This window comes from Triturus cristatus, chromosome 4_2 (genome assembly GCF_964204655.1).
Source record: "Triturus cristatus chromosome 4_2, aTriCri1.1, whole genome shotgun sequence".
Taxonomy (NCBI): Eukaryota; Metazoa; Chordata; class Amphibia; order Caudata; family Salamandridae; genus Triturus; species Triturus cristatus.
In genome coordinates, this window is record NC_140586.1 from 967,481,217 (window position 1) to 967,495,674 (window position 14,458).

Sequence of the window (14,458 nt, forward strand, 5' to 3'; positions counted from 1 at the left end):
CCTCCCCCACCCAATCCCTTGCTGTAGAACTACAGCAAGGGTGAAATTCTTCATAGGCCTCTTCTGTCTGCAACTCTGTAGACAAAGGCTCAGCTCCTAATTAATGTGAAAAGGTGAGTGAGTAAGTAAGTAAAGGGATGGGTGGATGGATGGATGAGTGAAAGGGTGGATGGATGAGTGAAAGGGTAGATGATGGATGAGTGAAAGGGTGGATGATGGGTGAGTGAAATGATGGATGGATGAGTGAAAGGGTGGATGGATGAGTGAAAGAGTGGATGATCGGTGAGTGAATGGGTGGATGATGGGTGAGTGAAATGATGGATTGATTGATGAATTGATAAGATAAAGGGTGAATGGATGACTTAAAGGGTATATCTAAGGCTGGGTGAGTGAAAGGGCGGTTAGATGGACAAAAGGATGGATAGATGGGTGAATGGATGAGAGAAAGTATGGATGGATGAGCGAGAGGATGGATGAGTGATAAGTTCAATGGATGGATTCATTAGTGGATGAGTGGATGGGTGGGTGGATGGGACGATGGATGGCCTAAGTGAAAGGGGGATGGAGAGAGAAAGGGAATATGGGTGGATGGAAGACTGAACGGGTGGAAGGATGAGTGCATGAAAGAGTAAGTGAAAGGATGGCTGAATGGGTGAAAGGGTAGATGGCTGGATGGGTGAGTGCATGGATGGATGTGTGGAACAGTGGATGGATGAGGGTATGGATGGATAAGATGAAAGGATGTATGCAGGGACGGATGAGTGAAAGGGTGGATGGAGGAATGGATGAGTAGAATGATGGATGGATGGAAGGATAGATGATGGATAGGTAAATGGCTGGATGGATGAGTGGATGGATGGGTGGAGGAGTGGATGGATGGGTGGAGGAGTGGATGGATGGGTGGAAGAGTGGATGGATGAGTGTATGGATAGATAGGGTGAAAGGGTGGATGGATGGATAATGGTTGGATGAGTAAAAGGGTGGATGGAAGGATGGATGAGTGAAATGATGGATGGAAGGATACGTGATGGATAGGTTTGTAAATGGTTGAATACGGACATGGATGGGCACACAGATGGAAGGACAGAATGAATGGTGAAAGACTGAATGATGGATGAAACTATGATTACACATTGTAAGCCCCATTATCTTAAGCAGCATTTCCTATACATTGACTTTCACATTTATATGAGTCTGTCTCTATATAATGTGTGTGATGTAACTCACTCTGACACCCTGCCGTACATACGTCGAATGATTAGCACTATAAAATAAATTAAATACACATGACGGAGGGTCTATTTGAAGATGAGGGGCACCATTGGAGTGTGGTAGCATGGCCCGACTGGCCGGACCGGGCATTGGGCGTTTCCCTGCGAGCTGGAAAGGTGGGGTGGGGGCGGTTTTGTTTCCACAAAGAGACCTGTACACTTGCTTCAAGCTGCGCGCCTACTGCAAAACCATGAAGATCACAATCGTCTCAGCCCAATACAAACTAATTTTCACTTGTATTTAAGTGTTTGTCTATTTACTTACTTCTTTACTATTGCGCAATCTCCTCTGATGTGTCTGTAAAACGTACCCTTTGTCCTGAATTTTGACCTCCTGTCCTGAATTTTTGTCCTGAATTTTGACCCTTTGTCCTGAATTTTTACACTCACTGTCCTGAATTTGTACCCATGCCAGTTGGTCACCCTAACCAGATACGGGGCTGAAAGATGCGAAATGGATCAGGACATTTCCGTCATTTCCCTTATGTGTAGCGCCTCGTGTCTGGTGTGCGGTATTAAAGCTCCACGGTCCGAGCCACAGTCCTGCCCCCCGGCGCCTCTGGGCAGGTCCAGGGGAGCAGTGTCTCTCTTCGGGGCCTGTGCATAGCGCCCCGAGGCTCCGGGCGGAGTCAGAGGCACTGTATGGGGTGGAATGAACTCTGGGCTCCTCTGCCCTTAATGAGAATCCTTCACCGAGAGCTCCTGGGAGAAGCACCGAGAGGCCTGTCCAGGGGTGCAGAGGAGGTGAGGCCTGTCCAGGGGTACAGAGGAGGTGAGGCCTGTCCAGGGGTACAGAGGAGGTGAGGCCTGTCCAGGGGTGCAGAGCAGGAGAGACCTGTCCAGGGGTTGAGAGGAGATGAGGAGTGGGGGTGCAGAGGAGGTGAGGCCTGTCCAGGGGTGCAGAGGAGCTGAGGCCTGTCCACGGGGCTGAGGCCTGTCCAGGGGTGCAGAGGAGGTGAGGCCTGTCCAGGGCGTGCAGAGGACCTGAGGCCTGTCCACCGAGAGCTCCTGGGAGAAGCACCGAGAGGCCTGTCCAGGGGTGCAGAGGAGGTGAGGCCTGTCCAGGGGTGCAGAGGAGGTGAGGCCTGTCCAGGGCGTGCAGAGGAGGTGAGGAGTGGGGGTGCAGAGGAGGTGAGGCCTGTCCAGGGGTGCAGAGGAGCTGAGGCCTGTCCACGGGGCTGAGGAGGTGAGGCCTGTCCAGGCCTGTCCAGGGGTGCAGAGGAGGTGAGGCCTGTCCAGGGGTGCAGAGGAGGTGAGGCCTGTCCAGGGGTGCAGAGGAGGTCAGGCCTGTCCACGGGTGCAGAGGAGGAGATGCCTGTCCAGGGCGGTGCAGAGGAGCTGAGGCCTGTCCAGGGGTGCAGAGGAGGAGATGCCTGTCCAGAGGGGTGCAGAGGAGGAGAGGCCTGTCCAGGGGTTGAGAGGAGGTGAGGAGTGGGGGTGCAGAGGAGGTGAGGCCTGTCCAGGGGGGTGCAGAGGAGCTGAGGCCTGTCCAGGGTTGCAGAGGAGCTGAGGCCTGTCCACGGGGCTGAGGAGGTGAGGCCTGTCCAGGGGTGCAGAGGATGTGAGGCCTGTCCAGGGTGTGCAGAGGAGCTGAGGCCTGTCCAGGGGTGCAGAGGAGGTAAGGCCTGTCCAGGGGAGCAGTGTCTCTCTTCGGGGCCTGTGCATAGCGCCCCGAGTCTCAGGGCGGAGTTAGAGGCACTGTATGGAGTGGAATGAACTCTGGACTCCTCTGTCCTTAATGAGAATCCTTCACCGAGAGCTCCTGGGAGAAGCACCGAGAGGCCTGTTCAAGGGTGCAGAGGAGGTGAGGCCTGTCCTGGGGTGCAGAGGAGGTGAGGCCTGTCCAGGGGGTGCAGGGGAGGTTAGGCCTGTCCAGGGATGCAGAGGAGGAGAGGCCTGTCCAGGGAGGTGCAGAGGAGGTGAGGCCTGTCCAGGGGTGCAGAGGAGGAGAGGCCTGTCCAGAGGGTGCAGAGGAGGTGAGGCTTGTCCAGAGGGGTGCAGAGGAGGTGAGGCCTGTCCAAGGGGAGCGGAGGAGGTGAGGTCTGTCCAGGGGCTGAAGAGAAGGTGAGACCTGTCCAGAGGTGCAGAGGAGGCGAGGCCTGTCCAGGGGGGCAGAGGAGGTGAGGCCTGTCCAGAGGTGCAGAGGAGGTGAGGACTGTCCTGGGGGCAGTAGAGGGGAGGCCTGCCCAGGTGTGCAGAGGAGGTTTTGACTGTCAAGGGGTGCAGAGGAGGTGAGGCCTGTCCTGTCCAGGGGTGCAGAGGAGGCGAGGCCTGTCCTGTCTAGGGGTGCAGAGGAGGTGAGGTCTGTCCAGGGGTGCAGAGAAGGTGAGGCCTGTCCAGGGGGCAGAGGGGGAGAGGCCTGTTCAGGGGTGCAGAGAAGGAGAGGTCTGTCCAGGGGGAGCAGAGTAGGTGAGGCCTGTCCAGGGGTTAGAGGAGGTGAGGCCTGTCCAGGGGTTAGAGGAGGTGAGGCCTGTCCAGGGGTGCAGAGGAGGTGAGGCCTGTCCAGGGGTGCATGGGAGGTGAGCCCTGTCCAGGGGAGCAGAGGAGGTGAGGCCTGTCCAGGGGTGAATGGGAGGTAAGGTCTGTCCAGGGTGAATTGGAGGTGAGGCCTGTCCAGGGGTGCAGAGGAGGAGATGCCTGTCCAGGGGTGCAGAGGAGGCGAGGCCTGTCCACGGGTGCAGAGGAGGAGAGGCCTGTCCAGGGGTGCAGAGGAGGAGATGCCTGTCCAGAGGGGTGCAGAGGTGGAGAGGCCTGTCCAGGGATTGAGAGGAGGTGAAGAGTGGGGGTGCAGAGGAGGTGAGGCCTGTCCAGGGGGGTGCAGAGGAGCTGAGGCCTGTCCAGGGGTGCAGAGGAGCTGAGGCCTGTCCACGGGGCTGAGGAGGTGAGGCCTGTCCAGGGGTGCAGAGGATGTGAGGCCTGTCCAGGGTGTGCAGAGGAGCTGAGGCCTGTCCAGGGGTGCAGAGGAGGTAAGGCCTGTCCAGGGGAGCAGTGTCTCTCTTCGGGGCCTGTGCATAGCGCCCCGAGTCTCAGGGCGGAGTTAGAGGCACTGTATGGGGTGGAATGAACTCTGGACTCCTCTGTCCTTAATGAGAATCCTTCACCGAGAGCTCCTGGGAGAAGCACCGAGAGGCCTGTTCAAGGGTGCAGAGGAGGTGAGGCCTGTCCTGGGGTGCAGAGGAGGTGAGGCCTGTCCAGGGGGTGCAGGGGAGGTTAGGCCTGTCCAGGGATGCAGAGGAGGAGAGGCCTGTCCAGGGAGGTGCAGAGGAGGTGAGGCCTGTCCAGGGGTGCAGAGGAGGAGAGGCCTGTCCAGAGGGTGCAGAGGAGGTGAGGCTTGTCCAGAGGGGTGCAGAGGAGGTGAGGCCTGTCCAAGGGGAGCGGAGGAGGTGAGGTCTGTCCAGGGGCTGAAGAGAAGGTGAGACCTGGCCAGAGGTGCAGAGGAGGCGAGGCCTGTCCAGGGGGGCAGAGGAGGAGAGACCTGTCCAAGGGTGCAGAGGAGGTAAGGCCTGTCCATGGGGCAGAGGAGGTGAGGCCTGTCCAGGGGGTGCAAAGGAGGTGAGGCCTGTCCAGGGGTGCAGAGGAGGCGAGGCATGTCCAGGCGTACAAAGGAGGTGAGGCCTGTCGAGGGGCTGCAGAGGAGGTGAGGCCTGTCCAGGGGTGCAGAGGAGGAGTGGCCTGTCCAGGAGTGCAGGGGAGGTGAGGCCTGTCCAGGGGGGCAGGGGAGGTGAGGCCTGTCCAGGGTTGCAGGGGAGGTGAGGCCTGTCCAGGGGTGCAGGGGAGGAGAGGCCTGTCCAGGGGTGCAGAGGAGGAGAGGCCTGTCCAGGGATGCATAGGAGGTGAGGCTTGTCCATGGGGCAGAGGAGGCGAGGCCTGTTCAGGGGGTGCAGAGGAGGCGCGGCCTGTCCAGGGGTGCAGAGCAGGCGAGGCCTGTCCATGAGTACAGAGGAGGTGAGGCCTGTCAAGGGGCTGAAGAGGGGGTGAGGCCTGTCCAGGGGTGAATGGGAGGTAAGGCCTTTCCAGGGGTGCAGAGGAGGTGAGGACTGTCCAGGGGTGCAGAGGAGGAGAGGCCTGTCCAGGGGTGCAGAGGAGGAGAGGCCTGTATAGAGGGTGCAGAGGAGGTGAGGCTTGTCCAGAGGGGTGCAGAAGAGGTGAGGCCTGTCCAAGGGGAGCGGAGGAGGTGAGGTCTGTCCAGGGGCTGAAGAGAAGGTGAGACCTGGCCAGAGGTGCAGAGGAGGCGAGGCCTGTCCAGGGGGGCAGAGGAGGTGAGGCCTGTCCAGGGGTGCAGAGGAGATGAGGCCTGTCCTGGGGGCAGTAGAGGGGAGGCCTGCCAGGGGTGTGCAGAGGAGGTGTTGACTGTCAAGGGGTGCAGAGGAGGTGAGGCCTGTCCTGTCCAGGGGTGCAGAGGAGGCGAGGCCTGTCCTGTCTAGGGGTGCAGAGGAGGGGAGGTCTGTCCAGGGGTGCAGAGAAGGTGAGTCCTGTCCAGGCGGCAGAGGGGGAGAGGCCTGTTCAGGGCTAGAGAAGGAGAGGTCTGTCCAGGGGGAGCAGAGTAGGTGAGGCCTGTCCAGGCGTTAGAGGAGGTGAGGCCTGTCCAGGGGTTAGAGGAGGTGAGGCCTGTCCAGGGGTGCAGAGGAGGTGAGGCCTGTCCAGGGGTGCATGGGAGGTGAGCCCTGTCCAGGGGAGCAGAGGAGGTGAGGCCTGTCCAGGGGTGAATGGGAGGTAAGGTCTGTCCAGGGTGAATTGGAGGTGAGGCCTGTCCAGGGGTGCAGAGGAGGAGAGGCCTGTCCAGGGGTGCAGAGGAGGCGAGGCCTGTCCAGGGTTGCAGAGGAGGAGAGGCCTGCCTTGGTGGCAGAGGAGGTGAGGCTTGTCCAGGGGTACAGAAGAGGTGACGCCTGTCCAGGTGTGCATGGGAGGTGAGGCCTGTCTAGGAAGGTGCCAAGGAGGTGAGGCCTGTCCAGGGGTGTAGAGGAGGTGAGGCCTGTCCAGGGGTGCAGAGGAGGAGAGGCCTGTCCAGGGGGCAGAGGAGGTGAGGCCTGTTCAGGGATGCAGAGGAGGTGTGGCCTGTCTAGGGGGCAGAGTAGGTGAGGCCTGTCCAGGGGTGCAGAGGAGGTGAGGCCTGTCCAGGGGGGCAGAGGAGAATAGGCCTGTCCAGGGGTGCAGTAGAGGTGAGGCCTGTCCTGGGGTGCAGAGGAGTGGCCTGTCCAGGAGTGCAGGGGAGGTGAGGCCTGTCCAGGGGGGCAGGGGAGGGGAGGCCTGTCCAGGGTTGCAGTGAAGGTGAGGCCTGTCCAGGGGTGCAGGGGAGGAGAGGCCTGTCCAGGGGTGCAGAGGAGGAGAGGCCTGTCCAGGGATGCATAGGAGGTGAGGCTTGTCCATGGGGCAGAGGAGGCGAGGCCTGTCCAGGGGGTGCAGAGGAGGCGAGGCCTGTCCAGGGGTGCAGAGCAGGCGAGGCCTGTCCATGAGTACAGAGGAGGTGAGGCCTGTCAAGGGGCTGAAGAGGGGGTGAGGCCTGTCCAGGGGTGAATGGGAGGTAAGGCCTTTCCAGGGGTGCAGAGGAGGTGAGGCCTGTCCAGGGGTGCAGAGGAGGAGAGGCCTGTCCAAGGGTGCAGAGGAGTAGAGGCCTGTCCAGGGGTGTAGAGGAGGTGAGGCCTGTCCAGGGGTGCAGAGGAAGCGAGGCCTGTCCAGGGGTGCAGAGGAGGAGAGGCCTGCCCAGGGGTGCAGAGGAGTAGAGGCCTGTCCAGGGGTGTAGAGGAGGTGAGGCCTGTCCAGGGGTGCAGAGGAAGCGAGGCCTGTCCAGGGGTGCAGAGGAGTAGAGGCCTGTCCAGGGGTGTAGAGGAGGTGAGGCCTGTCCAGTGGTGCAGAGGAAGCGAGGCCTGTCCAGGGGTGCAGAGGAGGAGAGGCCTGTCCTGGGGGCAGAGGAGGTGAGGCTTGTCCAGGGGTGCAGAGGAGGTTAGTCCTGTACAGGTGTGCATGGGAGGTGAGGCCTGTCTAGGGAGGTGCCGAGGAGGTGAGGTCTATCCAGGGGTGCAGAGGAGGTGAGGCCTGTCCAGGGGTGCAGAGGAGGAGAGGCCTGTCCAGGGGGCAGAGGAGGTGAGGCCTGTCCAGGGGTGCAGAGGAGGTGAGGCCTGTCCAGGGGGGCAGAGTAGGTGAGGTCTGTCCAGGGGTGCAGAGGAGGTGAGGCCTGTCCATGCGGGCAGAGGAGAATAGGCCTGTCCAGGGGTGCAGTAGAGGTGAGGCCTGTCCTGGGATGCAGAGGAGTGCCCTGTCCAGGAGTGCAGGGGAGGTGAGGCCTGTCCAGGGGGGCAGAGGAGGTGAGGCTTGTCTAGGGGTGCAGGAGAGGTGAGTCCTGTCCAGGGCTGCAGAGGAGGAGAGGCCTGTCCAGGGGTGCAGAGGAGGAGAGGCCTGTCCAGGGTGTGCAGAGGAGGTGAGGCCTGTCCAGGGGGGCAGAGTAGGTGAGGTCTGTCCAGGGGTGCAGAGGAGGAGAGGCCTGTCCAGGGGTGCAGAGGAGGAGAGGCCTGTCCAGGGGTGCAGAGGAGGTGAGGCCTGTCCAGGGGGGCAGAGTAGGTGAGGTCTGTCCAGGGGTGCAGAGGAGGTGAGGCCTGTCTATGCGGGCAGAGGAGAATAGGCCTGTCCAGGGGTGCAGTAGAGGTGAGGCCTGTCCTGGGATGCAGAGGAGTGCCCTGTCCAGGAGTGCAGGGGAGGTGAGTCCTGTCCAGGGGGGCAGAGGAGGTGAGGCCTGTCTAGGGGTGCAGGAGAGGTGAGTCCTGTCCAGGGCTGCAGAGGAGGAGAGGCCTGTCCAGGGGTGCAGAGGAGGAGAGGCCTGTCCAGGGTGTGCAGAGGAGGCGAGGTGTTAGAAAAGGTAGACGGACCGGGAGGGTCGGCCGGGGTCAGGGGGAGAGGTCTCCGGGGAGAGCCGTCTCCAGCGATCGTACAGACAAGTAACTCCCCCCCCACAGACAGATACCACACACGGATAAGGTTCAGTGTTCTTTATAAGCACTCATCAAGGTACGGTTGAACGGTACAAGGAGGTCTGGACTCAGGGGTCCCCTCGATTAGAGTCTCGCAAGGTAGGGAAGGGGGTAGCGGGACAGTCTGTTTACCAATCAGGCAGTTCGGATGAGATGATGATGAGCTCACAATCCTCGAGCTTGGTGGTTAGGTGGTACGGGCCGCGGCAGCGCCAGCAGGTCCCAGAAAGATGGACGATGTACGGTCCGCGGCAGCGCCAGCAGGTCCCGGTGAGGATGGTCGGTACAACGGGCCGCGGCAGCGCCAGCAGGTCCCAGGAAGATGTACTGTTGGACAGGCCACACAGAGGGCTTGCTCCCTCCCCGCACGACAGGGCCCGAGCTCCGGCCCACCAGGCATACCCCCGTGACAAGCCCCTGTACTCCGTCTCCCGACGGACCCTCTGCCCTCGGACCCCTACTCATCACGGGGTCCAGCCCCACCGGCTTCCCCGGCCGGGTCAAGCCGCCATCTTGGGCTCTGCACCACGCGGCCGCGTGGCCTCACCTCGACCCTAACCCCGGGCCTGGCCGGCCCCGACATCCCGGCACCACCATCCACCCAGGAGGTGAGCGGACCACTTGGCAGGTCAATGGGAGAACGAAGCGTCAAGAGCTCTTCCCCCGCCAGGTGCCGATCGCCTCCAGCTCCCCCAGGCGCTGGCTCCACCCCCTGCTGGGTGTCTGGACACCTTCATCCCGGACCCTCCGCCCTCCAAGTGCGAGGGTCCGGACATCAAAGGGCACCAGCCCTATAACTAAGACAGCTCCGGAGCAGGAAGGCAGTTGTATCCTGGAGTCGAGAGACACCGAGTGAACTCAACCCTGACGGTCTACTGGCGCTGCCGTAGCCCGCTCTTGTGAACCATCGTCCTGCCTGCTGGCGCTGCCGCGGCCTTCTGCAACCTTCATCTTCCTGGGACCTGCTGGCGCCGCCGCGGCCCGTTGTAACGACCATCCTCACCGGGACCTGCTGGCGCTGCCGCGGACCGTCATCTTCCTGGGACCTGCTGGCGCTGCCGCGGCCCGTTGTAACGACCATCCTCACCGGGACCTGCTGGCGCTGCCGCGGACCGTACATCTTCCGGGGACCTGCTGGCGCTGCCGCGGCCCGTTGTATCAACCATCCTTACCGGGACCTGCTGGCGCTGCCGCGGACCGTACCACCTAACCACCAAGCTCGAGGATTGTGAGCTCATCATCATCTCATCCGAACTACCTGATTGGTAAATAGACTGACCCGCTACCCCCTTCCCTACCTTACGAGACTCTAATCGAGGGGACCCCTGCGTCCAGACCTCCTTGTACCATTCTACCGTATCATAACTAAGTACCTATAAAGAACTCTGAACCTTATCCGTGTGTGATATCTGTCTGTGGGGGGGAAGTTACTTGTCTGTACGATCGCTGGAGACGGCTCTCCCCGGAGACCTCTCCCCCGGACCCCGGCCGGCCCTCCCGGTCCGTCTACCTTTTCTAACATTGGTGGCCAGCGACGCGATCCGAATCAACGCGTAATCGTACAGAGAGTAGCTCACCCCACGACAAAAACACGATGTCGACCAAAGATAGCAGCTCCACCGAGAAATTCCAAATGGAGAAATTAGAAGATACAACCACCGCGAACTAAGACAATTTTGCATAGAACTTGGCATTGCTACCACCGGCCTGAGTACCAAGGATGATCTAAAGCGCGCTCTGGAGTCATGGACAGAAACGGGGGTCACAGGACCCTCCGACCAAAGCAGCGTCACACCAGACCAAACCAGCATCACACCAGAGGGGAACGCCACGGCTCCCGAGGAGCGGGGAACGGGCCTCCCGCAAGAGGAGATCCGAGAAAGAGACAGAGTCAGATTACACGAGTTGGAGATGGCACGACTCAAGATGGATGGGGAACTCAAGTTAGCTGAACAGAAACTTAACCTCGAGCATATGCGGCTTCGAGAGGAACGAGAAGAAAAGCAGAGACAGAGAGAGCTGGAAGAGAAAAAAATAACGCTCGAGCACGAGCGCCGACTAGCGGAAATAGAACTGCGCAAACAGAATAAGGAACTGGGGGTGCCTGAGCGACCACACACCCCGGGGCCAAGTGAGAAAAAAGTTCACATCCCCAAGGATGTTGTCCGCGAATATGTCCGAGAAGACGACATACAACAGTGGTTTAAAGCCTATGAGATCGCAATGACCTCCCACCGAATCGACCGGAGTGATTGGGGAGCCGGACTTTGGGGGAGATTTATCAACGAGGGTCGCGATGCCCTGCTGCAGCTCCCCGATCACCAAATGTCGTCCTACGACCACATGAAGGCTGCCCTCCTCACCCGCTACGGCCTCACGCCCGAGATGTACCGCCAGAGGTTCAGAGATTGCACCAGGATCCCAGGTACAACTTGGGTAGAATACGTGAACTATTTCACCCGGGCATTCGAAGGTTGGATCAAGGGAAGTCAGGTCACCACTTACGAACAACTCTTCAACCTTATGGTATGGGAGCACCTGTCAAACAACTGTTTCGTCGAGCTCAGGCAGCACCTACTCGACAGTAAGCTGACCGACCCCCGGCAGCTCGCCGCCGAAGCTGACCGGTGGGAAAGCACCCGAGTGGGCCGGAGAGGGCCCCACGACCAGAACAGAGGCAACCAAGGCCAGCACCGTCCTCGGGGAGGAGGAGGGGGCCAGGGGCGAGGGAGAGACGCCTTACCAACAACACCCGTGGCCAGCACCCCGCCTCCGGCCGGCCGGGGCAACCCCCCGTTGCGGCCTGGGTACCGAGCCAACGTCACGTGCCACCGGTGCCAGCGACTAGGCCACTACGCCAATGACCCGAACTGCCCGCTAAATCAAACACCCAAGCCCCGCCAGGTAGCGGCCGCTGCCCTAGGGGAAGAGCAATCATCGGAGGGACCCGAAGAGTACGAGCCGGCCCAGCAAGGGTGGGAACCGGCCGCCATGGTCCTGGCATGCCTAGGGGGAAGAGACATGGTTCCGCGGGCTCCCCTACCCGCCAACACCAGAAAATACGGTCAGTGGGTGACCATTAATGGACAGAGAGCCGAGGCCTTGCGTGACACCGGCGCCAGCGTGACGGCCGTCCGCTGTCATCTGGTGAAGCCCGAGCAGATCCTGCCGAACATTCTCTGCCCCGTCCGCTCGGCAGATAACTCTGAGAGTATGTGTAAGATGGCCTGCGTCCCGTTTGAATGGGGAGGGGTCTCCGGCCTACTGAAGGTGACGGTCCGGGACGATGCCCCCGTGGACTGCCTCCTGGGGAATGACCTCGAGAGTTCCCCGTGGGCCACCGTCGAGAAAAGAGAGCACCTGGGGATGCTGGGCCTCCCGGACTGGGCCTGCATAACCACCCGATCCATGGCCGCCCGGGCCACCCCCCGATCAGAAGAAACCGAATGGCCAGCACCTCCGCCCCCGGTTGCCCCCGTCGAGGACAACGGCGAGTCCGACCTCCCGGACCCGACTATCGAAGCAGACGCACAACACCAGGACCTTCCGGATCTGGCTCAGTGGCGTCAAGAGGGGGGGCCCACCCAAGAACAGTTCCGCCAGGAACAAAAGACCTGTCCCTCCCTCGAGGGACTCCGCCAACAAGCCGATACCCAAAACGCAGGGGACACCACCGGAACCCACTGGGTCTACTGGGACAACGACCTGCTCTACAGCGAGCAAAGAATCGCCGAGCTGGGGGCCGGTCGAGTTCTGGTGGTACCGCTCCGCTTCCGAGACTTTCTGCTCAACCTGGCCCACGATGTCCCCCTGGCTGGACACCTGGGCCAGGACAAGACATACAGTCGCCTGGTGACCCACTTTTTCTGGCCAAAAATGAGGAATGACGTCCTGAACCACTGCCGATCTTGCCCCACGTGCCAAGCCAGCGGGAAGAGTGGTCGGAAGCTGAAGGCCCCTCTGCAACCCTTCCCTGTGGTCACCACCCCGTTCGAGAGGGTGGGGATAGACATTGTGGGGCCTCTGGACCCCCGCACGGCACAAGGACACAGGTTCATCTTGGTACTAGTGGACCATGCCACCCGCTACCCCGAGGCGGTGCCCCTACGGACAGTGACAGCTCCGGTGGTTGGCCGGGCCCTGATGGGGATCTTCTCCAGGGTAGGCTTCCCCCGAGAAGTCGTCAGCGACCGAGGTACGAATTTCATATCTAAATACATGAAGTCCCTCTGGCAACAATGCGGGGTCACCTACAGATTCACGACCCCCTATCACCCCCAAGGGAACGGACTAGTGGAGCGTTTTAACCGCACTCTCAAGGGGATGATTGGGGGATTGGAAGAGCCTCTCCGTCGCCAGTGGGATGTGCTGCTCCCGTGCCTCCTCTTCGCCTACCGAGAAGTCCCCCAGAAGTCCCTCGGCTTTAGCCCTTTCGAACTCTTGTACGGGCACCCTGTGCGAGGGCCCCTCAGCCTAGTCAAGGAAGGTTGGGAGATGGCCCCCTTAACGACCCCTCCCGACGTCTTCAAATACATCCTGGCCCTACGAAACCAGACCCGGCGCTTCAGGGAGATGGCCAAGGCGAACCTCGAGGCCAGTCAGGAGGACATGAAGAGGTGGTATGACCACAATGCCTCCTCCGTTGAATTCGAGCCTGGGCAGCAAGTATGGGTGATGTCCCCCACCGAACCATGTGCCCTGCAGGACAAGTGGACGGGGCCCTTCAAAGTGGTCGAGCGTAAAAGCCCCGTCACTTACCTCGTCGACATGGGGTCCACCCGGAACCCCCTGCGGGTCCTCCACACCAACCGGCTCAAACCACACTTTGTGCGCTCCGAACTAAGCCTCCTGATGGCGACAGATAGTGGTACAGAAGAAGACTCCGAGCCCCTCCCGGATCTATTAAAGACTCAGGAGAGGGACGGCTCCGTGGATGGGGTCCGGCTCTCTGACGCCCTCACTGCGGAGCAACGCCAGGACTGCCGGGACCTCCTGCTGCAGTTCGCTGCCCTGTTCTCCCTCACCCCCGGGGTCACCCCTTGGTGTTTGCACGACGTAGACACCGGGGACAGTCCCCCTGTCCGGCACCGGGCCTACCGCGTACCAGATCGGGTACGGGCCTGCATACAGGAGGAAGTGGCCAAGATGCTCACGATCGGGGTCATCGAGCCCTCGGACAGTCCCTGGGCCAGTCCGGTTGTATTAGTTCCCAAGGCCGCTGCCCCCGGCACCGCCCCTGAACTGAGATTCTGCGTCGACTACCGGGGCTTGAACGCTGTCACCCGGACCGACGCTCATCCCATCCCCCGAGCAGACGAGCTGATCGACCGGCTGGGGGCCGCCCGCTACCTTAGTATCTTCGACCTAACGGCCGGCTACTGGCAGATCGGCCTCACACCCAGGGCTCAGGAACGGTCAGCCTTCTCCACCCCCGATGGCCACTATCAATTTAAGGTCATGCCCTTTGGCATGAAGAATGCCCCCACCACATTCCAACGTCTTGTGAACCAGGTCTTGGCAGGGCTCGAAGAATTCAGCGCTGCCTACCTGGACGATATCGCTGTATACAGCCGCCACTGGTCCGACCACCTCCGTCACCTCCAAGAGGTCCTCCAAGCCCTCCAGCGGGCCGGCCTCACCATTAAGGCCGGCAAGTGCCAAATTGGCCAAGGGTCTGTGACCTACCTTGGGCACCAAGTGGGAAGCGGGCTGGTGGCCCCACTACAACTTAAGATTGCTGCCATCCAGTCCTGGCAGCCCCCCGTCACCCAGACCGAGGTCCGAGCCTTCTTGGGGCTCACCGGCTACTACCGGCGGTTCGTGAAGGACTACGGCAGCATCGTGGGGCCCCTCACGGGACTCACATCCAAGAATCAACCGAAGCGGGTCCACTGGACTCCTGATTGTCAAGCGGCCTTCGAGGAGCTGAAGGCCGCCCTGTGCACCGCCCCGGTGCTCCAGGCCCCCGATTACAGTCGGGAATTTGTGGTGCAGACCGACGCCTCCGACCACGGCATCGGGGCCGTCCTCTCTCAGCTGAACCCCGAAGGTCATGACCAGCCGGTGGCCTTCATCAGTCGACGTCTCCTGGCCCGAGAACAGCGTTGGAGCACAATCGAGAGGGAGGCATTTGCAGTAGTGTGGGCCCTCAAAAAGCTCCGACCCTATCTCGTCGGTACCCACTTCCGGGTACAAACCGACCATCGACCCCTGCAATGGCTGATG